Source organism: Opisthocomus hoazin, chromosome 9 (assembly GCF_030867145.1).
Source record: "Opisthocomus hoazin isolate bOpiHoa1 chromosome 9, bOpiHoa1.hap1, whole genome shotgun sequence".
NCBI classification, from domain to species: domain Eukaryota; kingdom Metazoa; phylum Chordata; class Aves; order Opisthocomiformes; family Opisthocomidae; genus Opisthocomus; species Opisthocomus hoazin.
The window spans coordinates 890,690-916,402 of NC_134422.1; the positions used below are offsets into that span (position 1 = coordinate 890,690).

At 57.5% G+C, this 25,713-nt stretch overlaps 1 protein-coding gene across 2 annotated transcripts in view; it reads right to left on the reverse strand.

The window, feature by feature from the left end:
* GPD2 (glycerol-3-phosphate dehydrogenase 2) overlaps positions 1-25,713 on the reverse strand; it is a 137,237-nt gene that overhangs the window by 2,408 nt on the left and 109,116 nt on the right. The window lies entirely within an intron of this gene.

A 25,713-nucleotide genomic window follows, 5' to 3' on the forward strand; every position in this document is an offset into this window, starting at 1 on the left:
TGCAGAAATTAGTTAGGCCAGCAAAGAGTTAATTACGTTCCTGTGACAGGAAACCCTCAAAGCGCATTAATTGTGAAGAATTCTTTGTCTTTAATGCAAAGCAGAAATTCGAAAGACCTTGGCAGGTGATATCATGGAAGTAGTCACTCAGAGCATCGTTTAAAAGAAAGCAAAAAAAAAAAAAAGCAGCAATGAGTACACGAGGAAACCCTCCCGGTAAGCAAACTCCTGCCACTGTGGCGAGCTGGAGGCATTTCAGGGGCACACACTCCTTTCTGTCTTGCTGAAGGAAAAAATAGGCACCTGGGTGCAGTCTTTCTGTCTCTGCTCATTCCCAGCCTCGCTCTCCCGGCGTTTTCCAGTTCCTAGCTCTCACTCCTTGGCGGAGGGAGGTAAAAACAAACCCAGCCTCCCCGAGCAGGACGCGGAGGCTGTGCTGGCGGCGGGGTGCGGGGCGCGCAGACTCCCGGTCTCCCGCCCGGCTCAGGGCCCACCGCGGGGCTCAGCTCGGGGCGAGGGTGCCACGCACCCCACCTTGCCACCTTGCGAGGACGTGGCAGCCCCCGTGCGCACCAGCGGCTCCAGCCTCGGGGGATGCTGGGGGGATGCTGCCTCCGCGCAGTGCCGGGCTGCCAGCCTGGCCTCGCAGCCCATGGGAACCCGACATCGGGCATCTCGGGGGGCACAGGGAAGCGCCGCAGCCCCTTTCTGGGGAAGGGAATCCGGGAGGAAAACCCCCACGAGGCTGTCTGACGCGGCTCACGCAGAGAACAAGCCAAGCCACCGCGTCCTGCGGGCTGGCATCGCCGCAAGACCTGCCAGTAACTGTTGATTACTGGGCTGAGGAGGAGCAAAAATTACCAGCACAATCCGAGGTGCTGTAATTAACTGTGGTATGTAAAAAATAAATTAAATAACACCTCTCTAATGATCGAACGCCACGCTGAGTTGGGCGGGTTAATATGGCAGGTCACGTCGGTCCCTGCGCGGGAGCGCCGGCTGCTGCCGTGGCTCGGCTGGTGGCTGGGGGTCCGGCAGCCCATCCGACAAATCTGCCCAACAAACCCCGCTGCCTCGACGGCAGCAGGAATCCAGAGGATTTTTTCCCCTTTTGCCCATCGCTTTCTTGGCTGTGACCCTGTACGCTGAACGTCAATCGAGCCCCAACCCTGGCAGGTTAAGAGAGCGCGAGGGACTGGGGCTGAAGTCTCAGCTGGCTGAAAACCGCGGCAGGCTCTGCTCGGTGCCGCCCGTTCTTCGCTGTCCACAGCATTTCAGGGAGCTGAGAAGCTGGGTAACAGTGTAAGACAGATCCGACTGCTGCTGTCAATGACGGGTTAGCAGAACTTTTATTGTCATTAAACAGCTAGTAGCTGGTTTCCACTTGACGGGATTTTTTTTTCAGTTGTTGCAAAGTTTCTCGCAGCTTATTTGCTGATTTAGCACAACAGTTTAACCAAGCCAGAATCAGCTAAACCACGCGTCTTGCCAAACAGCCCAGGCTTCTCCCACGGCAAATCACGAGCGAACCTCCTCCCACCGCGGCAGGGAAGCCGCATCTCACCGACAAACACAACCCTGCGGGAAGGGACAGGCTGACCACTGCTGTACCTGGTGTTTATACGGAAAAAAGGCAGGCTTCAATGACAATTTTTTTACATAAATGATTTCCATTTGGCTTTAATTAACCAATTCTAACACAAAGTATTATTATTGGAGGCCAGTATTGCCAAGTTACTGCTATGTACGTTTCTAAGAGGATGAGCTCCCCCAAAAGAAATACGTTACCCTTCAGAGCCAGGCGGGCCTCCGGACGCTGCCGGGAGCCGGCCAGGACGTGGCCGTGCCGCTGCCTTCTCCCTGCCCCCAGCCCATCTCTGCGGGCAGCGGCTGCGCCGCGGCGTCACCACCTTGCGCCGACGACGGGTTTTGTCTGTGGGCTGTCGCTGGGTTGGGGAGCGCTGGAAATTTCGCCTGTCGCTCCTGTTCCCTGCTAGAAGGCAAAACGCTGTTCCGCAGGAGGACACCGAGCATCTGCGGCGCCAGCTCTGGGGCATCGTTGGAGGTAAACGTGTGCACCGCCACCTGGTCGCTGGCGTTAGGGAGCCCGACAGCGAGTCAAAGGGGTGTTGTGAGAGTTCAGTGTGGATCGTTCCTCTGCGTTACAACGCACCGAGCACACGAACACGCGGAGAACTCGCCAAGGTCGGCGGCGGTCATTCACGCCGGGCCAGCTCCTCAGGCAGGGAGGCAGGGCTGGCCGCGGTGTGCGGTGTGGGGGCTCGGGCTGTGCTAGCCCCCAGCCTTTGTCAGCAAAGCAACGACGGGCACAGCGGACTGCAGACGTTGAAGCCCCACGCCAGTCTGCGTAGAGCCCAAAACTCAGCTCAGCTCCACAGAAGGCTTCACTGCGGCATTGGTCACCCGACAAGCGCTGCTTGCGTTGTCCGACGCCCCGGGACAGGCTGCAGGCAGGGCTGTGCCAGCCTCTGGTTCCAGCAGGAAACCTCGGGAGTTGGTGATGGCTAACGAGCCGCGGAAAATTACTGCGATTTTGTGAGTGGATTCTCAACCCCATGCGTGTCTCGGGTGCAGAGCTACCGCGGCGCTTCCCTCGCCCCCGGGCAGAGGCTCCCCGGGCCGGGCGGGCAGCAGCCCCCCAAGAAGCCACTGCAGGCAGGAACCCCACCATTTCCACCCTGTGCAGGCTGGCAAAAAGAAGAAACTCCCCATCACGGAGGGCCCGCCAGCACGGGGAAGGTGGGCACCGTGGGCTGCGTCAGGCGCTTCCCTGCGAGGGCTGCACGGTGTGTAAGGGTCTGCGTAACTCGGGAGGAAGCTCGGCAAAGGCTGCGGAAACGTGCGCTCCACGGCAGCTAAAACCTCCGCTCTCCCCGCTCGGGGGATCAGCGGTCTGAAGCCGTTACCTGAGCTCGTCCCCAACCGCCCCTCTTCACTAGAGGAGCCTCCAGTGGTCCTCCTCATCTACATCAGACGCTGCTGCCTGGTGAATGAAACGGAGGGAGGTCTCATCACAAATTACACCAGTAATTCTTTTCCAGAACTAATTAACTTAAAAGATACTGTACTGATTGCAGAAAAGGTGTTAACAGAAGCTTAAGAAGTTGAAAAACAAAATTAAGCTGCATTTGAGAAAGGCTCTCTTTAATCTCAAGTTTCTGATGTACAAAATACTCCGAGTGGAGCATATTGAAGCAAATGATGAATTTAATTATTTCATGTCTGAAATGCCACTATATCTGGGAGACGAATGCGAAGGGATACCGGCAATGTTCGTTTCCACTTCCACCGCTGCCTTGTTCTTTCCAGATCACAGGAGACAAGAGCTGCAGCTCCGGAGCGCGGGGCCACACTTGGTGTGAACTCGCCCTGCGCACCGGCCCGGGGGTCCGAGCGGCCGGAGCCCTCAGCGCAGCCGTGGGGACAGAGCCCGGGGCTCGCCGTGGGTCAGCCCCTCCGCTTCCAGAGGCAGAGGGACGGGGGTGAAGCCTGTCCCCAGGAGCCACCATGATCCCTCCCCAGGAGCCGCCATGATCCCCCCTGACTCGGCTGCGCAGCACCGCGCCCGGAGGTACCGACTGCGCTGTGCCAGTTTTCACACTTTGCTCACATATTGAAAGCACCGAATTGCCAGATTTTTCTGTCCTCTGGAACACCAACGTCATTAAACCATCCTCTGATGTGACGACACACTGCACCGGGGTCAGCCTGCAGCTCTAGATCACCAGAAGCGCTTTGAAAATTGTTAATTTGTTAATTGATCCCACTACAAATCATGTTGCTTCACTGGCAAAGAGCCTGCCCAAAGTCGGAGGCGCGGCGGCTGTCTGTGTGCGCAGCGGGGAAGGGGTCTCCGCGCGGGCTGGACGCTGAGCCGTCGTCCTGCGGCAGCCCCGGCTCCGCTGCCCGCCTCTGCCCCAGGAACGGCGGCTTTGGTGTCTCCCACGGGTCCCTCTTCCCAGCTAACTGCTTTGTATTTTGGGGAAAAAAAAAAAAGTGCCAGTCTTTGAATACTATTTTCACCTAAATTCCTTACAAATCGTAAAATGAAACTTTTAAACCCGATTCCTTTATATTTGGTAGCACCCCATATTTCAAGGCGTTTCGAACGCTGCCGGTAGTATTTCTCTCTCTCATCCTATTTTCCCGCACTGTCCCCGTTCTCCTTCTCCATCCACCCCGCGTTGCCCTCTGACCGCGGCGATGTCTCCACAGCTTCGCACTCGCGCCCACGCCGGTGCCGCACCGCTCTGATTTACGCCCAGGGCGGGAGGCAGACCAGGCCCTCTGAGCCAGCGCGGGCGCGTTCTGCCGGCAGCCCGGGTGTGCTTCGGGCGGCGGGGGGGTTGCGATGGGTGGGAGAGGCCGGATAGGGTCTCCCCAGCTTGGGGGTCACACAGGGGGCCCAATCCCAGCCTTCGCCGCCGCGTCCCCTCATGCCAGCCACAGCTTCTGATGAGCTTTCCCCATGGAGGAGGAAGACGGATTATATTTTAACATCTAGAGACTAAAATTAGTTTGTATTTTAGCAGGTTAGCACTTCCCTGCAGTTGATTTACTCTCGAAGCTGCAAAATCCGTGCGCTCGCAGTTAATCCCGCGCTGGTTGCTCTCTCTCAGCACCGCGCGGCTGGGCTGCCCGGACGGTAACGGGGGCAAGCTGCGACCTGCGCGGCCAGGAATGACAGCCTGCACCCCACCCCGAGCTCCTCGCCCGCGCTGCTTCTGACGTGACCAAAGAGACGATTTTCGCATCCATTGATGGAAATAAATTGGTCATGGGTTTGTCTAGGAAAATGGTGGAAGGGTGATCGGCTCAGAAGCAGCGTACTTGCCAAGCCCCGCGCGCGGGGTCCGTCCCTCGCCCCTCACCCCTCACCCTTGCCCTGGACCGTGCCGCTACTCAGCTGCGACCTGTTTGCACCCGGGCACATCTGGGCAGAGCCTGTTCATGCCCAGCCACACCTGGGCAGAGCCTCTTTGCACCCGGGCACATCTGGGCAGAGCCTGTTCGTGCCCAGCCACATCTGGGCAAAACCTGTTTCCACCCGGGCACATCTGGGCAGAGCCTGTTTGCACCCGGGCACACCTGGGCAGAGCCTGTTCGTGCCCAGCCACATCTGGGCAAAACCTGTTTCCACCCGGGCACATCTGGGCAGAGCCTGTTTGCACCCGGGCACATCTGGGCAGAGCCTGTTCGTGCCCAGCCACATCTGGGCAAAGCCTCTTTGCACCCGGGCACATCTGGGCAGAGCCTGTTCGTGCCCAGCCACATCTGGGCAAAGCCTCTTTGCACCCAGGCATATCTGGGCTGAGCGTTTTCGTGCCCAGCCACCTCTGGGCAAAGCCTGTTTGCACCCAGGCACATCTGGGCTGAGCCTTTTCGTGCCCAGCCACATCTGGGCAAAGCCTCTTTGCACCCGGGCACATCTGGGCAGAGCCTGCTGGTGCCCACGCAAACACCCAGGACGAGTTCCAGACGAGACATTCCGAGGCGGCAAAGCAGGCTGCGCATAAACATGAGTTTGTTTCGACGTGGCGGCCCATATACTCACCAGGAACTGCTTACTAATAAATCAGAAGTAAACTATAGTTTTCTGCTGACATTCAGTAACCTCTGCCAAAAAATTAACCTGCAAACTGTTTGACACCGTGGAGCGATATATCAAAATGCTGCCAGCATACTGATCCCTCACTCTGCTGCTGCAACAAATCAATTAGGCTACCAATTCTGTTCATTAGAATTCATTTAAATCTCAATTAAAAAGTTAATTAAAAGTAAGAGTGAGAAGGAAATCATGTCTAACATTCTTATTAAACTCAAATCACCAAATTAATTTTAAATCCAAATCAACAATCAGAAGTGGAGATAGAAGGGAAAAGTAAGCCAGCACAGCCCGGGCTCCGGCGGCAGGAGGGAAGGAGATTGCGCTTTGGGACTCCCAAAGAGGACGGTTTTCTGGACCATGACACCGAGCGGAGCCTTGCACCTTGCAGTTCCATCCTATTTTATTTTAAAATCTGGCACGTCTGATTTCTCGGCGAAATTCGTCTTTGTCAGACCGAGCCTCCAACAGCCCCGCCAGTTCAGATCAATCCTGCTCCCGCTCTTTTCTTACCACCTGGCTCCGGACTTCCCAGGGCTTTCCTTTGCCTTCGCTGCGGCGTTACAGAAGGCTGCTCCAGAGAGAGGAGCCTTCTCCGGGGGGAAATCGCCCTGCCGACAAGCCCTGCGTGCCGTGGGGCGGCCGGAGCTCTGCCCCGGGAGCAGGGAGGGGGCTTCCCCCATGCCCCTGCACCCAGCATCGCCCCGTCTCTCCGGCCTCGCGGGCAGAGGGACACGGGGCCAACACGCGTCTCGCTCCGACCGAGGAGCGGTGGGGACCCGCGACTTTTCGGAGGTTGTTTTTAATCAGGACGCAGAGCTTTCCTTCTGCGATGGAAGCGACGTGGTGATTGCTTTTGTTTTCTTAAGGTCCAAAAATAGAGCGCCTTGGGTCGCGAGCATCCTCCTGACAAGCCACCAAAGCCGCAGCCTAATTTCAGATGCAGTTCTTGGCACCGAGGTCTGGGTGGAGGTGGGCAGGGTCCACCCAGCCTTTCAGTCTCATTAATCATTTGGCTTTCCCCGGCTGCTCGCAGCATCTTCTGGAGGAACCCTTCTCTTTATTCATTCAGACAACCCTTTGGATTAAACAGAGCCAGCTAAATGTCAAACCAAATCTGAGTCTTGATGCAGATAATCATTTCAATAATATTTCTCCATTTGTGCCCAAACACCAAGGGAATAAAGCTTTTCTGCTGTCAGGTAGTGTAAGACTGCAGTTGGTGTAAATGCTTGACATTGAGCCAGATGGCTTAGCCGTGCCGCAAACATATGTTCAACAAGCAGGCTTGCACACATTGGAATTTTATTATTTTGAACTGGTGAGGCATGCATATTTATTTACTTGACCCCCCTTTGGTGTCACTTTGGTATTAAAACAATCAGTTATAAGGCGTCTCCGAGCAGCGGGGCAGCCCTGGTTTGTCAACCCCTCCTCAGGCTCCCGTCAGCGCCCAGCGCTGGCTGGGCTCGCGCCCCGGGGGGAAGGGTCCCGGACCACCCCACGGCACGGAGCCGCTGCCCTTCCCCGGACAAGTGTTTGCTCTGCAATTATACCCGTAATTTTCCAACTTGTTAAAAGCCGGGGTCTCTCGACAGGTGATATATTATGCTCTGTCAAGTGCGTCCCAAACACCTTGCTGAGATCACCAAATTAGAAAAAAATATCAGTGCAAAGGGGAAAAAAATGAACAAGATAAAAAATTAAAACCTCTGGACAGGAGCAGTGGCAGCCAAACGCGGAGCGGAGAGCAAAGGCAGGGTGGTTTTTTTTTTCAGGCTGATATTAAATAGTCGGACATAAATCTAAGTAATTTCACAAAACAGCACCAGAATGACCTGGGACCCAACCCAGAACTCACTAAAAGCTGCAGGAAGCTTTCTCCCGCCTGCCACGTGCGCTGGACCAGGCTCGCGTTGCGTTTTCGGGCCCCGGTCCTGGCGCTGCGCAGCGCGGCGCAGTGATTGACGGCCCAGACCGCCCTGCCGCGGCGGTGCTGACGCCCATCCCTCGTGCAGCGAAGGGTCACCCGGCAAGCTGGGCAGCCCCAGCGGCTGCCAAGGCAGCCGTCAGACTCCGCGTCTGTCGGGCTGTTGGCCTGGCGTCGCTGGCCGGAGCGCAGCCTGGGCAGGCTCATCCGTAGAATCGTGGAATCACAGGCTGGTTTGGGTTGGAAGGGACCTTACAGATCCCCCAGTTTCACCCCCCTGCCCTGGCAGGGACCCCTTCCACCAGCCCAGGCTGCTCCCAGCCCTGTCCAACCTGGCCTTGAATGTTCCCAGGGTTAGGGCATCTCCCACCTCTCTGGACAACCCATGCCAGTGTTTCACCACCCTCATTGTAAAAAATTCTTGCTTGAATCTAATTTAAATCTCCCATCTTCCAGCCTAAAGCCATCACCCCCTGACCTATCACCCCATGCCCTTGTCACAGCCCTTCTCCTGCTCTCTTGCAGCCCCTCCAGGCACTGGCAGCTGCTCTAAGGTCTTCAGCTCTTGCCTGGGCTGGTTCCCATCCCCACCAGGATGCCTCCCCTCGCCCCTGCGAGTGGGTGACAGCGTTGGGTTTGCTGAGCCACAGGCAGCGGTTAGCGTTGTTAACGGCCCTCGTCAAGGTCCTCGGACGGGTTGGGAGGGCTCAGGGAGGCTGAGCAAAGGCTCGGTGGAGTGAGTGAGCCCCTTCCTGCTGACCCAAGCAGTTCTGGGTCCCACCTCGAGAGCAGCGAGGCCCGTAGGGCGCAGTGCCTGGTTTGCCTCTAGTGGGCTGTGCTCAAAAACGCAGCGTGTCGTTAATATTCAGGACCATTTTTGTACCATCAATACCAAACCACTGTTAAAATAATCCTAGTCCACAGGAGAATTCAACAAATCCATCCATGGCACAGCGGGGCAGGCGTGGTCAGCAAAGCCCCGGCCGGGACGCCCGCACGCAACGGTGATCCCAAAGCGCTTGAGCTGTTCATTAGCCCTTGGGAATATGCCGTGACTCCCACGGAAAGCTGCCGAAGTCTCCAGCTCTGGTAGCAGAGTCGTCAGGTGCGCCAGCATCCTCGCCTCCGTGCCCGCGCCGCGTCGAGCGGGCAGCGCCGGCTGCCCTCGCCCTGCCCGGCGCGCGGTGACGGCTCCCGCCCGCAGCTCTGGAGAGACAGGCGGAAAATCACCCAACGCGGCGCCGTGTCCTCGCCGGCGGGCGCTCGGTGAAAGCCGGGGACAAAGCCCGCCGCGACTGCAATCGGCACGGGTCAAGTGCGAGCGCGGAGGCGATAACGGGCGCAGCCCCTGCTCTTTTGCAAGCGCCGGCGCTGCCGCCACGCTCCGGCTTTCCGCAGCCGTGCTCATTGTTGTCTGGGGCTGGGTGTGTGCTATTTCAGCTTCAGGGGGCAAGGACCGTCAATTATTGTTGTCCGCAAAGTGCCATGCGCATCTGGGATGCTCTTTAAATAGTAATAACAATAATAATAATGTTGTAGCTCCTGACAAAGCCTTTGCCCGTTCCACTGTCCTCGAGCGTGCCGCAGCAAATTGCTAAGCAACACCGATTTCCCCGCTTGTTTGCAAGCCTGTGACACGTTACCGGGGCTCCCGGCGGCCCCTCGCCCCTCGGGCAGCCCCCCGCTCCCCGCCGCGCTGCGCCCCAGGGTGGGCTCCCACCCGGAGCAGGCGCGGACCCCGTGCACCGCGACCCAGCGGCTGCTGCTCCGGGTGCTGCCGAACACCGGGCCACGGGGTAACGGCGAGCGGGGCCCGCGACCCCCGAACCGAGAGCTGGGTGCCAGCCCCGAGGGGCTCGCGCCGAAGCAGCGGTGGTTGAAAGCAGTGGCCTCCCTCTTCCCGCTCCGCAGCTGCAGGATCTGCGCTCTCCTCTTTGTCACGGCCACTGGACACCTGGTGCGTCTGTTTATTTGCTCTCAGGGAGGACGGAGAAGGATGCTGTGGTTCTCACGGTAAAACCGCAGCGGCTGGCGACAGCCCCGCAGCCACCGCAGCACCCGCCGGCTTCGCCGCTGCTCGGGCGCCGCGGTGATGCATTGCCTGCGTCTGCCGGAACGAAGGGTACGGTCCGGAATGACACTGCCTGGATTACAGATTCGCTGCGTAAGGAATAGGATCATCCTTAATATGAAATAAAATTCTTTTCTTCCCAATTTCTAACCATTTGGAGGGACTAAAGGGCACATCCAGATGGGTCCAGGGACTAAATGAGACACGCCACGCCGCGATAGCAGAGACGGATGTGTCATGTTTAGAGGCGGTGGTGTCCCCAGAAGTACTCATTTCGAGGTAATCAGTGCTGCTAAACAGTCATTTTGATTTATATCTGTTGATAAATCATTCTTCCTCAGCAATGTCCGCCCGGGATTCAGGCGGGAGGAGAGGGTGCGTCCTCGCAGCGCGGGGCAGGCCGGGAGGATGCTCCGGCAGCGGGCGCCGGGGACTTCGGCAGGCGGGGAATCGCCTCCAAGCATCACGTACGTCCAACAGTAACCACAGAATCACAGAATCACAGAATCCCAGCATTGTCCAGGTTGGCAGGGCCCTCTGTGGGTCCCCGAGCCCAACCCCCTGCCCAAGCAGGGTCACCCAGAGCAGGGGGCACAGCACCGCGGCCAGGCGGGGCTGGAATATCTCCAGAGAAGGAGACTCCACAGCCTCCCTGGGCAGCCTGGGCCAGGGCTCCGGCACCCTCAGAGGGAAGAGCCGTCCCCAGCGTTTTAGCGTCACTGCGATTATCAGCGCTCGAGGGTTTTTGTCACCTGGCAGGCGGTGAAAAGCCGTAAGGCGCGGGGCAGCCTGAACCTGCCGGCAGCGGAGCTGGTGCGTGGCACTGCCAATGCACCGGCTGCGCGCCCGAGCTGCGACGGGTCCCTGCCTCTACCTCGGGGGCAACTACGTAAAAAGGGGAAGAAAATTCACAGAGGGAGAGCTCGCTCGTGAATTTTCCTGTTTATTTCACTGGGTTCTGAATTTCTCCCCTCCAGCGAACAAACCCACCCATCCTCATTTGTATAGCACAAGCTGACGATGGTAATATTTAAAATAAAAGGCCCGAGCAGCCGCGCTACGACACCAGGGATTCTGCTGAGTGTGTGAGAACAAAGCATGGCTTCTCGTCTGCGTGTCTTGAAGTGAACAGTTTCCAGATCCTTTTAAGCCCAACAGCTATTTGACCAAGAGTTTGTGTTGCATTAAATCCTAAATATATTTATTTTCCATTTCCCTGAATTCCCATCCGTTCAGTGGAAAGCTAGTGGGTGTTTGTCTTTGATATTTATACACTGTCATTACAAAGCGTCTGAGTATAACTTTGGAAAAATAGCTCTGCCATGGAAATCTCGTCTGCGAGTACAAACGCAGCTCGTGGAGAGTCCCTTCAAAGCCCTCGGATGGGAAGCGTCAGGTAAAACCATCGCGTTACTGCCGTGTCTGCAGCGGGGCGCGAGGCTGGCTGACGCCGCGGTGCTCCACGAGAGCTGGGTGGCCGGAGCCTGGAGGAGGGTGATGGGCTCTCCGCGGACCCCGGGAGGGCTCGGGTGAGCCACGGCCGGCTGCAGCACCGACGGGGACTGTGCGAGCCGCGGGCGCGCTCTGTAGCCAGTTGTACACGTTGGCTCGGCGTCGCGGGCGGTGGGCTCAGCGTCGCGGGCATCCCTGGTGCCCCGCGCCCGCCGGGCACGCACGATGGGAGCAGCGAGGGCACGGCGCAGGTCGCTTCCGGGGAACGGCGGCGAGGGTCCCCTCCTCGGCGGGGTCCTGCTAGAAAATACAGAGCAAACTGTGCCTGCCAGTGCTTTTGCTTCAGAAAAAATGAAATGGAGCTGGAGTTGACTTAGGATATAGATCTCTATCCTCTCAGTCATTTTTGTGCTATTTTTTCATAAACTTGGCTGCTTCTCGTTTGCCCTCTAATAATTCTCTGAAGGCTCATTTCCCCTGTATAACTCTGTGTAAACACAAAGTTGAGGAAAGGGTATTTAGACTCATCCTCCAGGAATGCTGTTTCTGAGAAAATGCTTGTTTACCTCCGTCAGTAATTTTCAAAAATATAATGTGCATTTGAAGATCAAAGACAATCACGTGCAGAAACTCCAGCGTTTCGATCAGGTTGCGACTCCTGCAGCACCGCGTCTCCGCCGCCGCTGCGCGCGGGCTCGCCTCCGCTGCCGCAAACAGCGGAGAGGCGAGCGATCCGCCGGCGCGAGCACCGGCAGGATTAGTGCCGCGCACCTCCGACGGCTGGCGGCGTGGGTCCTGCATCGCATTATTCTTCACGAGTGAGGAGGGACCTGATAATTCATGTTATTAGGTCTTCCCTCATGAGTAAAGATAAATGTCATCAAAGGTAGGAGCCATTCTGTATTCTATACAATGCAAGTTCCCTCACTACAATTTTTTCTCGGTGTATTTTCATATTGTTTTATGTATGCAAGGGGGAAACTGTTTGCAAAAGCTCATAAAAATTATTTTTTAATGTCTTTTTTAAGACTGCGAAAGAACAAGTCACTGATGGCACGCTTGGCTCACATCACGTTCCCCTGTCCTGCTCCCCCACCTGCAGAAATGCACAACTTTGGGGAGAAAAACCACAGCCCCAGTTCCCCAGTGCCAGAAACGCATTGGGGCGGGTGTCACTGGGCAGCGGGTAGCAGGGCAGCAGGCGACTGCCCCGGTGCCCTGAGCCAGAGCAGTGCCAGGGCTCCCACTGCCCCTTCCCACTGCCCCGGCACCCTCCGAGGAGCTCACTTCTGCCCGGCACGCGGAGCTGGGGTTTTCAAGAAGTCCGTCCCAGCTGTACGGTCAACGCAGGCACTGCCCGGCGGCGCTGGTAAGCGCAGACAGCCCCAGCGGCTACGGGCACGTCATCGGGTGAGGACTGCGCTTCCCGTTAAAAAAAGTAAAACAGCAGCGACAGAACCCCTTCCTAAACATTCCAGTAAAGCAAAGCGATTAAGAACTTGACTGATACAGAGTCAAAACCCTGCAAACCCCAAGAAGTTCTCTAAAACGGACCCTGTGAGACATGGGAGGAAATGTTCAGGGGTCCTTCCCGCGTGGCTGATCCGTGCAGCCTGGCACCAAACACCCAGCGAGCCCGGAGCGCGGCCGCTTTGGCTTCACCCGTGTGTGTGTTGGTGTAAAATAGCTTGTTCCACGTCGTGACACCCAGGAAGCTGTCGGGATGTCACGGGCATCCGTGATGTCGGGGATTTGCAGACAGCCGCGGGGTGCGGGTGCCAGCTGCCCACCTGGCGAGACTGTGAACCCTTGGGCATGGCATGGCACAGCACGGTATGGCACAGCAAGGCACAGCAGGGCACAGCACAGCATGGCACAGTACGGCATAGGATGGCACAGCATGACATGAGACGGCACGGCACAGCATGGCACAATACAGCATGGCACAGCATGGCATGGCACGGCATGGCACGGCATGGCACATGTGGTATGGCACGGCACATGTGGCATGGCACAGCATGGCATGGCACGGCATGGCACATGTGGTATGGCACAGCATGGCAAGGCATTGCATGGCACAGCATGGCATGGCACGGCATGGCACAGCATGGCATGGCATGGCACGGCATGGCATGGCACGTGTGGTATGGCACAGCACATGTGGTATGGCACAGCATGGCATGGCGTTGCATGGCACGGCATGGCACAGCATGGCATGGCACGGCATGGCACAGCCTGTCAAAGCACCACCTTTAAAACCGGGCAGCAGACCACCCAGCAGACCACAGCGTGTTGTTTTAATCCACAAACAGGAGGAAACCCGAGGGGCTGTGCCAGCGCTCCCAGCGCGGGGCCGGGGGTGCCCGCTCCCACGCCCCGGCACAGCACCACGGCCGCGACACCGCACCGGGACAGAATCACAGAATCACAGAATGGTCGGGGTCGGCAGGGCCCTCTGTGGGTCCCCCAGCCCAACCCCCTGCCCAAGCAGGGTCACCCACAGCAGGCTGCACAGCACCGCGTCCAGGCGGGGCTGGAATATCTCCAGAGAAGGAGACTCCACAGCCTCCCTGGGCAGCCTGGGCCAGGGCTCCGGCACCCTCAGAGGGAAGAAGTTCTTCCTCGGGTTCAGCTGGAGCTTCCTCTGCTTCAGTTTGTGCCCGTTGCCCCTTGTCCTGTCGCTGGGCACCACTGCAAAGAGTCTGGCCCCGTCCTCCTGACCCCCACCCTGCAGATATTTAGAGGCATTTCTAAGGTCCCCTCGCAGCCTTCTCTTCTCCAGGCTGAACAAGCCCAGCTCCCTCAGCCTCTCCTCGTAGGAGAGATGCTCCAGTCCCCTCATCCCCGCACGCGTTCTCCGTCTGTGCTCGGGGACGACGCCGACGTCGGGCGGCGGGAGGCTGAGGGGACCCGTCAGGCGAGGCACCCACGCCTCCGGCACGCGGCAGCGCGCACGTACGCACCGGGGCCATTCCTTTGCGCCAGTGTGACGGGGGAAATTGAACGCAAAGTCTGCTGTAAACAGGCAATAAATCTGCGGCCGAGGAGGAGCCCAGGTGGCTGCCGGTCCCCGCGCAGGTAGCGGGAGCGCAGCGACGCACGCGGCGCGGGGACGGAGGGAGCACCGGTGGTCTCTGCCCCCTGAGCCCGTTCACACGCCCGGGGACAGCAGGGATGCTCTCGCGGGCCCGGGGTGCTGGGTGTCCCGGTGGCATGCCCTGCAGCCAGGAGAAGACACGGCGCATGGTCCACTTGCCCATCCCACTGCCCCGGGCATGGCCCCCGCAGACCCTCGCATGCCCACGGACCATCCCGGCTCCGCCATTGCCATTTGTCCCCCCCGGCAGCGCAAGCGCTTGGTCCCATGCCAAGGTGCCCTGGTCCCCCGGGGCTACGGAGGTCACCAAGGGAGCCCCCAGGTGCCCTCGGGGTCACCTCCCCGTGCCCCGCCGCCCCGCCATCCCGCTGCCCACCGCCCCGCACGCGGCATCGGGGTGCGGAGGGGGCGATGCCCTGCCAGGAGCCGGGCTCGGGGTGCTCGGGGGCCCCGCAGGCATCGCGTCCCCCCTCGCCGCGCCCCGGGGTGCCCGTCCCCAGGCCAGGGCGGGAGCAGGGACGGGGCCGGACAGAGCGGTACCCGGCGCCGGGGAGGAAAGTTTGTGAAGAAAGTACTGAACACAGACTTCCCGGGGTATCAGAAGGAAAATTTATGCATCGCCTTTGAGTTCAACTTCTCCATTAAAGCTTTTTCCCTATAATCTAGGGAGTTCTTATCTTGGTGACTTATGATGTTATGGAGGGGCTCATGCATGGAAAATGTCAATAGAAATAGTAACTCTAGAAGGGAAGGGCCTCCTAATTAGTCCCCATTTAGATTTTATGATGGCTTTGAGATCTGCTCATCCTGACAGTGCGCACTCTGGTTACATATTGTTCTAGCCTGAGGGAACCATAGGAAAATCCAGATTTATTGTACCTATCATACCAGCATATTTCATTTGCCATTATGAGCAGCCATCTCGCAATGATGCAGGAGTATTTATTACAGATTAAATTGTAGGACCTGGATGGTTTAGTGAGGTTCTTGAGGTATCATTTATGTCATTAACTGGCTCATTATCAGATCTGCAAATCTCAATTCCTTTTTTTGTGCCTTCTGCTGAAAAGCGGGGACCGGGGCTGGGGCTCCGGCAGGCTGCGGGCCCCGGGGCGGGCGCGCACGCGTGTGCGTGTGCGAGTGCACGCGTGTGCGTGGTGCCAGGGCACGGAGGCAGCGCAGGGAGCCGGGGCCGGGCTGCTCCGGCTCCCCGGGGACCCGCAACGACCGCGCTGCCGACCCAGCTACGCCCGTGCCTCACAGCGGGGCAGCGACGCGCCCCGAGCCGGGGCCGCGTTTCACCCCGTCCTCGCCCGCGTGTTCCGGCACCCATCAAACCGCAACTTAGAAAGGAAAATCTGAGAAAGGCGGGGTAGAAGAGGAGGTAATTTAACTCTAATTATTTAACAAGTCTGTTCCAGGCGTAACCTTATTACCAGTGGCGAACGAATACGTTGGATTTTTTTTTTCTCTCTCCCTCTCTCTCTTTTATGCTTTATCTCTACTTGGAGAATTATTTGAAGAGGTTTAATCCAGCCTTGATTGTTGTTGTTAATGGGAAAGGAGAACAGGTTATTCTTACATGTGCTCGGCTGCTCGGCTGCTCCAGAAAAGTCACGGCGAGAAAGGAGCTCTCAGCCCCTGCCTCTGCTCTTCGATTTAGCGATATTATTTGAATTTATTGTTCGATTCAACTCCCGCGTCCTTCCTTGTTGGTATTTGCCCTATTTACTCTCCTATATTGCTTTTTCATAAAACCAGGGAATGGCATTTAAGTTGTTGTGTTCTTTGGTATTAAAAGGCACTCCGTACAAGCCCGGGAGCACATCCCGGATTGCGGGGTTCAGGCCACGGGCTGCGGCAGGCGGTGCCCCACTCTTTGGTCGCTGAGATTAATTAATTCACGTGACGGCTAATACTTGTGGGGAAACTAAGCCTGGGAAGTGGGCAACAACGCATAAAAAATACAGTTTCCTCTCTCCCCTCGCTTTGCAAGCCAACGGCACTGAGAAGGCTTCTGAAGGTGTTTACCGCGGCTGGTTGCGCCCCAGAGTTGTTCTTGCAGGCAGTAACCTTGGGGCTCTGAACCCGAGGCATCAAGAGGACCAACACGAGCGACCCGCTCCCCGAGACCGCCTGCCGCAGGGCCGGTTGGCCGGGCCCCGCCAGTGGCTTCGCGCTCCCCGTATTGGCACCGTCAGCCAGGGACAACATCTTCTGGCTGAGGCGGGACGCAAAGCGGGCGGCCGGCCGGGAACCCGCTGCTCGCGGCCCGGAGCTCACACACCGGCGCGGGAGGGTGCGTGGCCGGAGCCCCGTGCCCTCCCCTGCCCGCGTCTCCGCGAGCCTTCCCCGCAGCGTCCTCCCCTCGCGCCGACTGGAGGGGTCTTCCCCCAAGAACGCCTGCAACATTCCCCCGGGAAAAAAAATATATATATTAAAATATATATATATATAATATTTTATATATATTATATATATTATACTATATATTATATATTTATATTTATATATATTATATATATATATAAAGATATATATTTTTTAACCTCCAAAGTCCGTAACACATTTTGGAGATCTGTAAAAATTAACGTGTCAGCGTTTTTGGTGCCATGCTAATAGTATTATTTAACATTTTCTACGTATCTTTTAACAGAGCTATCTGCTCCAGAGTTAAAATGCGCAAACCGGCTTGAAAATCGAAGGTGTGAGGGTATTTAGACTGCACTTTTTCCTTGAAAAGGATCAGAATCCCCCAAGCATTAAAAAATGTTTAAACGAGATGCTTCTCTCTGCAACTCACAAACGGCCCTTTCCTCTTTATTTAATTTATTTTGCATTTTCCTTTATCAGTCTAAAAAAGGGGACATCTATAAACGAAAAGGAGAAGAGTTGTTGGATATTTCTCTCAAATCAGTCTTCTAACATCTGCCTTCGGTGTTCACTCTGGGCAAGGAAATCTTCAGTGAGAATGCAAATAAAAGCGGCAACGTGTGCGTCTTCTCTTAAGGAATATTTTCTGTTCTGAGCAGCTGCGTTGCCATTAGGTAATTTACATATTTTGTGTGCGTCAAAACTACAACTGCACCAGCAAAGAAAGCGTCTGTAAATAGAAATGGTTTGGATATTGTTTAGCTATTCCCTCAGCGGGTATTTTAAAATGAAAATGGATTGTAATTATTAAAAAAAAAAAAAAATCCCTTTACCTGAGTTGATAGCCAATTACCGAGAACTTCGTGCTAAACGAGTCGTCTCTCTTGGCCTGTGTTCTATAGGTACCCTCGAATAAATACAAACCTGCCAGGCTATAAATAGGCTCCTTGAAATCAGAGCCTGCTCTGAGCCTGCTTTGCAACGCTGCTCTCGCCAAGCGCAGTCTTTGCGGTGCAATCTTCCCACTGAGCGGCTCGTTAATCTCCGTCCCTTCCGCAGGCTGGGCCAGGCTGCTCCGGCGGCGGGGCTGCTGCCTGGGTTGCCGTAGGAACCAGGAATTCAAGTAAATATGCTCACGGAGGAGAAATGTCTGCTAATTAAATGTGAATAGCATTGATAAGGTGCCAGACCTGGTAAAACGCAGACCATAATGTCCTGCCATGTAATTCATGAGAAAATACACACACATATATATAAAAAATATATATATGAGAGGTTTACAAGACATATAGGATACGAATCCTTCTTTGTGGGGAGGGTTACGTATGTCGAAGGCGGCAGCAACATTTTTATGCAGAAGTGGTGCTTTATGGGGTTTGCTCCTTTTGAGGCGATCAGTTCTGCAGCCTCAGGCCTGTGTCCTCTTCTCGCGTTTGCACGGCGGATGAAGACGCTCGGCTGGCTGCTGCGAGCGCTGGCAGCCCTCACTAATCCCGCACCAACACCTAACGCGGTTTTCACTGCCGGGATATAATTTTTCTCGTTGCTTTCTGAAAAGGGACCGGAGCCTGGGGTGTCTGACCCCCCGGCCCCTCGCTGGGCATGGCCCCCCCGGACTCTGCCATGGCCCCGGGATGGAGACGGGGACGTGGCCAGGACATGGGCACAGCATCAGGACTGGGACCATGCAGGAGCCTGGCCCGGAGCGCCCGCCCTTGCTGATTAATCGGCGGTCGGGCAATTTCAGTTCTCATTCTGTCTTTCCGCTCGGCCCCCCGCCACAGGACCTGATGCCTCGGTTCACCCTGGGTACGAACGGTGCAATAAAACTTCTGGCCTCCCTGCTCCCTCTTTCTTTCCTGCGCAGCTGATCCCTTTGCTCTCCAGGCAAGGGCTGTTTAGCACCGCGCACACGAAGCCACCTCAGCTAGAGCCACCGGTCGTGCTGGGGCTGCAGGCGTGCCAGGGGTGCGACCAAAAGCCCCCGTTTCCCAGCTGTGCCATTCTGAAAACAAACTGGCAAAAGGTGAAGTGTTCTTACTTGAATATAACCAAACACCTCTAAATCAGCACATAAATGCTCAGGTTACAAAAACCACACGATGTTTTGCTCTCTTTGGCAAATTACCCACGATTATCGTACCCATGTACTCTGCAAAGCGGTTTCACACCGAGAGCTGCAAACATCGATAAACGCACTACCGTTACAGGCGGGGAAACTGAGGCACGGGAAGAAGAGGCAGCTTTCATCTCAGAGCCCCTATCACTGGGAAGTCGGCTCCATCCACTCGCCCTGCCCAGCATCGCCAGGCTTGCTGAGCGCAGTACCCACGTGCCGGGGGAAAGGGGCTCTGCACCCCCCGCCTCACCCAGCACCTCCTCCGCGGCACACGGGCATCGCCGGGCGCGCTCGGCTCTGTCCGCAGAACCGAGAGCTGGGGTTGAGGCGCTGGGAGAGCACACGCGACCACCAGAGCTCTCGGCGCAGCCCCCGGGAGCATCACTGCTCCCTGCAAACCACGACGCGGAGGCTTCCCGCGACGGGCAGCGCTTTCACCCAGCTTCGGCCGGCTGCGCGGAGGATGTCGCACCCGCCGGGCAGCAGCTCCTCGGCGCAGCGGGAGCAGAGGGCGATTTCCATCTGCACGCACACGCACGGATTTCGTTCTCATTTTTAATTACAGTTCAAGGACTGAATTCATCCCAGCTGTGCTCGTGCTCAGGTGGGGTAAATCCAGCGAGGGTCCCACACGTTTACAGCAGTGCCCTAAGAGCAGTGCTTTGCCTAATTTCCTGATGCCCCCGTTAACCCCCCCCCCGCCCTACGCTTGCTGGGGGCTTTTACGCTTCGTCTTGGAGCTTTTTTTTAACCCTTGCCTTGGCTTTTACCCTTCGCCAGCTCCCCGAAGGGGACAGGGGTCAGGGCAGCCCCGGAGGGCATCGGCACCCGCAGCAGCCGTGCCGTTGCTGGTGCCCGTCCCCGCTGCCGGCGCGCGGCACGAGGTGCCGACGGCAGCCGGTGATCGCTGCTCCCATGGCAAAGCGCCTGGGAGAAAGAGACGCTGATCTGAGTGCCCCCGGCCATTTACAATTTATACGTCCTTGTCAGGCAGGGAGTTTGATGACTCTAATGTCATGTTTGTCCTTCACCCTGAGAAAATCTCCTTTTAAAGATCACCAGCCCGTCTCTATTGACAGTAACCGTGCAGGTCGTGGTATTAACATGTGTTGGATTTCTCCAAAATGCTGATCTTTTTTAGCCAGAAAAAAAAGAGCAAAACCCCCCCAGCCTGCGCCTCCCAAGCCGGAGGGGGCTCGGAGCGAGCCCGCCTGTGGAGGGGAGCTGGGGCTGGGGGCGGCCGGAGCCGCAGCCTGCGCGGGGCTGAAGCCGGGCGCGCTCCTCCGGCGTAGCCAGGGTTTGCCGTGCAGGGCTTCTTCCCACTCTGAGAAAGGCTCTAATAAATGCAAATGTTTTCATGCCCTCTCGGATTCCTCTGCTCAGCCCCGGTACTGTCATTTCCCGCGAACCCTGCAGTCGCAGCTCCCATTGAGCTGCCCCGCATTAGGAGAGGAGAAGGAATGAGACCTGCTGGGTCCACCAACCCGGCGCCCTGCCAAAGCTGTCCTTACCACCCATGCGACTGGTGCCTGCGTGCTGGGGCTCCCTGAAACGCAGCAAAACACGCTTTTACATCTCTGCAGGGTGCCTTGTACGACTGCAAGGTGGCGAATCCCCCCCCGTGACTGCGTGGAGCCCACCAACTCTTTGCAGTGGTGCCCAGCGACAGGACAAGGGGCAACGGGCACAAACCGGAGCAGAGGAAGCTCCAGCTGAACCCGAGGAAGAACTTCTTCCCTCTGAGGGTGACGGAGCCCTGGCCCAGGCTGCCCAGGGAGGCTGTGGAGTCTCCTTCTCTGGAGATATTCCAGCCCCGCCTGGACGCGGTGCTGTGCAGCCTGCTCTGGGTGACCCTGCTTGGGCAGGGGGCTGGGCTGGGTGACCCACAGAGGTCCCTGCCAACCCCTGCCATGCTGGCATTCTGGGATTCTGTGAGATTCCCATCCTGTGACCCCACCTTTCCGCCAGAACCCCCCCAGCGCTGGGCTCTGTCCCCTTCGGGGGAAGCGCTGCATGTTAAGAAGGAAAAACCAGAGACATTACAGAGCCCACGCGTGAGCCACTTGTCGCGTGCTCAGAGGTCCACATTTACAGCCTCAGCTCTGCTCCTCGGAGAGCTCTGGGCGCGGGAGTACGGTGCACAACACGCCACTCCAGACGCTTCAGGAGCCACGTTCCTGCCGCGCCTGCGTTGCGTTTAAGCACTGCTCCAGCGATGACCAGTCACAGGACTGTGCTGCCTCCCGGCTCGTTTCGGAGCAAGCGCTGAGCCTGAAGTCCTCACGCGTGCTCACTTTGGCCAAAGCCCGCGCGAGAACGGCAACGGCACGAGGTGATGCCACCAGCTGGAGTCCAGCGGGGCTGTAGAGGCAAGATACCAAAAATATAAAATGAAGGTTCACAAAACGCCAAGAGACACTTCCCAGGAGGAGGAAGAGATGCGTTTCCACAAGGCTGCTCACCCTCAGCTCTCCATTCCCGCTCTCAGGAGCTATGGGGGGCCACTTTGTTAGACACCGAAATCGGCCACCTGGGGCAAAGCACGGGGGCCAGCGGAGGGACACCGACCGATTCCTGGGGATGTAATCCTGGGTGGCCAGCCCCTGCCACCCTGGGGCCACCGCCGTGGCCGGGGAGCAGCCTGGAGACCAGCGCCTAACTCCCACGAATTTTAGGGGAATTCTGTGACTTGTACAGCAAGAGTTGACTGCATTCCTGAGTACTGCTGTTATTATATTTATCATCAATATTCATGAAGTCTTCTTAAAAAAAAAAAAAGCGTCAGCAGGGAAATTTTGCTGTAAACTCGAGAACTGCAGCAGGGTCTGAGAGCGCTCGCGAGAGCAGCGCTTTTTTCCCAGTCTCCTTTCACGGCGTGTTTCTCGGAGGGCTGCCCGGAGTTACGCAGGCAGTTACTGAAAACAGCAGAACTGGAGTGACACTGCACAGCATCACCGCCATGGCCGGCCTCTCCAGGAAACCAGTTGGTCCTGATTAATAGTTGGCTTTGGAGCCTTCCAGCCAGACGACTCCGCGTAGAAGCGAGCACCTAACTTCAGAGCAAAGCACGGCACAGCAGCCTGCTCCTGCGCTGTGCCCTGCTTTACTTGGGTGCGTGCACCAACGCCGTTTGCTCGAGTGCCAAAAGGCAAAATTCTGCGGGTTTTTGCCCCGATACTGCTGTGAAAGCGTGTTGTCTTCTACACCTGTCACAGCATCACTTCTCTCCCCCTTCACGGGCAGCACGTCGATGCACGCGAGCGACTGCACCTGTGTTCTGCATGCGTGGGGAGGCGAGGGGCGAGGGGCAGCCGCGGGGCTGCGGGCGGGGAGGAGCAGGGTCCCCATCCCGCACCATGCCGTGCCCGCGCCGGGGCCGCGGCGGGGGCTGCTCTGCCCTCGGATTAACGCCAGCGGCGGGGAAAAAGGCAGGAGTGGGCCCGCGCCTTCTGTCGCTGCCTCCAGCCGCGGCCCCGCAGCAGCCTGCCAACAGGGCACTGCTCTGCCAGTTGTAAATTTTAATTGGCCATCTGGGGAAAGCGCAAACCACTGACTAGAGATTAATCAGTAAATTAACCCAGGCATAATACACATTTCCCAGCGGGGCCTGGGCTGCTGGAGGCTGGGGCGGAGCAGCCGGGGATGCGGGGGGACTGGCGCAGGGATGCTGTTATTGCTTACCGCCGCGCCGCCCAACATCTTCCCCACGTCCCGAAATTCCCTTCAGCGCGACCTTGGCGCTGCCCCTGATTTGTATGGCAGTAGCGGAGAGGCTTCCCCGTAAGTGCTCGACACAGATGGCACAGGCACCGCCGCCGCCGGAGGAAGCGTTGATGGATCAGTGGATGTGACACCTTCCCTCTGGTGAGCTGTTCGCCCGCCACGGAGCCGCCTCCGGGAAGCAGCAGCCCTGTGCCTGCGGCGGGGCAGCTCTGAGCAGCCCTCGCCCGGCCTGTGAACCGGCCTGGGGACCAACGAGCACCGCCAAGGCCACGGACTGCAAGCTTCCCCATCCAGTTTTTATTGTTTTTCGCTTGGAAGCAGGATTTTGGGCATCCCTTGCATGGCAGGAAGGTCACCTCTGGCTCGAGCATCCCGGTCTGAGTGCCTCTCTAGCTGCAGAGCCCCGACGGGCAGCAGAACCTCCAGCTCTGCCTTGTGCCACCCAGAAAGGAGCAAAACCCGCTTCCGCCCCGATGGTGACATCCCACGCCGGCGGCACGGGCGGCAGGAGCCCCGGGGAGGAGCAGGAGGGCAAACGCTGAGCGGCAGCAGCATCACTGCCCAGCCCGGACCGCAGGAGCCGGCTGGGGCGGGGGTTCAGACACGTCTCCCAGGGACATCTCCTTCCACACGAGGACATCTCCGTCCGCACGAGGACATCTCCTTCCACACGAGGACCTCTCCGTCCGCACGCCAGCAAGCGCGCCGCGGCCAGGCCGAGAGCGCGGCTTTGGCAGCGGTGTGTGTTGCTCAGCCGTTCTCACGCATGTCACTCGTAAGAGGGACGAGAGGAACCCCGCTCGCAGCGCGCCGGTTTCGGGCAGCGCTAGTGATCCCCTCCCGCCACAAACCCTGCGTGCAGTGTCGGAGCGGGAGGAGACCCTCCCCGTCCCACCCAGCGGCACTGCATGGGCTTGTACCAGCTGTGCTGTCCCTCTCCCAAACACGCACGATAAAACCCCTTTCTGTCGAAGGTGTAAACTCAGGCAGGGTACTTGGGGGGAAATCACAGAATCCCAGCATGGTGGGGGTTGGCAGGGACCTCTGTGGGTCACCCAGCCCAACTCCCTGCCCAAGCAGGGTCACCCAGAGCAGGCTGCACAGCACCGCGTCCAGGTGGGGCTGGAATATCTCCAGAGAAGGAGACTCCACAGCCCCTCTGGGCAGCCTGGGCCAGGGCTCCGGCACCCTCAGAGGGAAGAAGTTCTTCCTCGGGTTCAGCTGGAGCTTCCTCTGCTCCAGTTTGTGCCCGCTGCCCCTTGCCCCTCGGATCAGCTCTGTCAGTCTCCGTCACCACGAAGCACGACCCCCGCTCCTCTGAACCAACACATTTCTCCTCCGAAGGGGTTCCGTAGCTGTGAATATGTGGATGCCCCGCTGTATCCTGTCTGTGATTTCTCATTTTCCCCACTGCCTCTTCTGCCTGACACGATAATAAGCTACGTGTTAAGCCAGAAAAAAGCAATTTTCTCCTGAGGTTAATTTCTTTGGATTGCCCACCTAAAGTGGGGAGTTGCATATAAATCCTCATTTGTACCAGAGTGGAGGAGATTGCGCTGGTTTCTTGGCACAGATGATGCAGTGCAAATCCTCACTGGCATCCTGGGTTTTGCTCTGTCCTCCCAGCAACTGCCTCTGGAGAAACCGATCCGAGACCCAGCCTTTGGCTGCCCGGATGCCAGCGCCTGTGTGCCCGGCGTGCCCGTTCCAGCCCCTGTGCCTCTGCAGCAGGTCCGAGCTCCGTTTGTCACCTCCAACGGGCTGCTGGCCGCTGCTCTGGAGAGGTCCACGCAGCCACCGAGTGGGTGAACTGGGGTGATCTATGGTCTGAGCTGCGACCGGTGCCCGGCGAAATGGGGCATCGCTGGCCAGCCTAGCACGGATCGGCCAGGAAGGGCTGTGAGAGGTGGTGGCATCGCTGCTTGCCCTAACCATGGGGAGTCTTCTGCTTCCAAGGAGCAAACCCTGCTTGGAGAGAGAACCTCGGGGCTAGGACAGTGCTGGAGAACACAGAGTCCCAGACTCATAGCATTATTAAGGTTGGAAAAGACCTCTAAGATCATCGAGTCCGAGCATCCACCCATCACCGCCATGCCTGTTAAACCATGGCCCAAAGGGCCACATCTACACATTTTTCGAGCACCTCCAGGGACGGTGACTCCCCCACTGCCCTGGGCAGCCTGTTGAGGAGCGAGGCACCCCACCATCCAGGCCCTCGGGGATGGAGGTGCTGGAGGAGGTGCCCTGCCCCACGGGCACGTCGAGGGACGGGCACGGCGAGGTCTGGCTCTGCCTCCTCGGGCGCCGGCCTCCTTCCCACCAGTGCTGCTGGGGGTTTCTCTGCTGTGGGGCAATCTGCCCAGACACCCCCTCACCCGCGTCCATTTTCCTGCAATGGAGCCTGAAGCCTGGAAATGCTCCATCCCTTCCTTCCCAGCGCAGCACGCCAAGCTGCACACCCCCAGCATCGCTCAGCGGTGCAGAGAGACAGAAAAACTCCGGGTTTTTTTCCCGTGTTGTGATTAATATGTAAAACTCCTAATTAATGATGGGTCTCATAGCAGAATGCATAAGTAATTCTTTTGTATTTGATAACAGGGTATATTTGAGGGGCTCTACACCTAATTATTACACACCAATTTCCTTAAAGGGTGGGCAGCCCCGCTGTCCCGACGGCACCCGATAGAGGCACTTCACTACACGGCAAGAACCTCTTCAGGGACAAGGGGAAACGATTCGGGCTGGTGGCAGTTCTTTACCCTTACCAAGGAAACAGAAAGGCTCGTGACCAGGAAAGATACTGCGCTCCGACGTCCATACGCTCCGTTACCGGGCTGCAAAAACACCCAAATTCGGTGCCCGATTCATCAAACGCAGGCGGAAAAAAAGGAAAAACCAGGCGGCCGGTGGCAGCCTCCGGAAGGGGATCCGGCGCGGCGCGGGCGGACTGCCATCCTCCCGGGCCTGAGCGCGGGTCCTTGCGGCGAGGAGGCTTCTCGGGACGGACTCTGGGGAGAAAAAGTTTGGGCAGCGGGGAGGGCCAGGCAGACTGGCACGCTCCTGCTAGAAGTGACTGTGAAGAGCATATGGTTTAATTTAATGTAAGAGACTTTGTAGGTTATAATTGAGTAGATAATTGGGAAAGGATGATAATTGTTTATGAGAGGGAGGGATTTAGTAATTATTCAAAGCTGTTTTAAAAGACTTCTAAATACTCCTTGACAAAGGCCCAGGAGGGGCCAAAACGTTGGCTCGATCATTCCCCTACCTCTCCAGAACGACTGTTCAAGCACGTATGATAAATCAGCAATGAGGTGCCGCA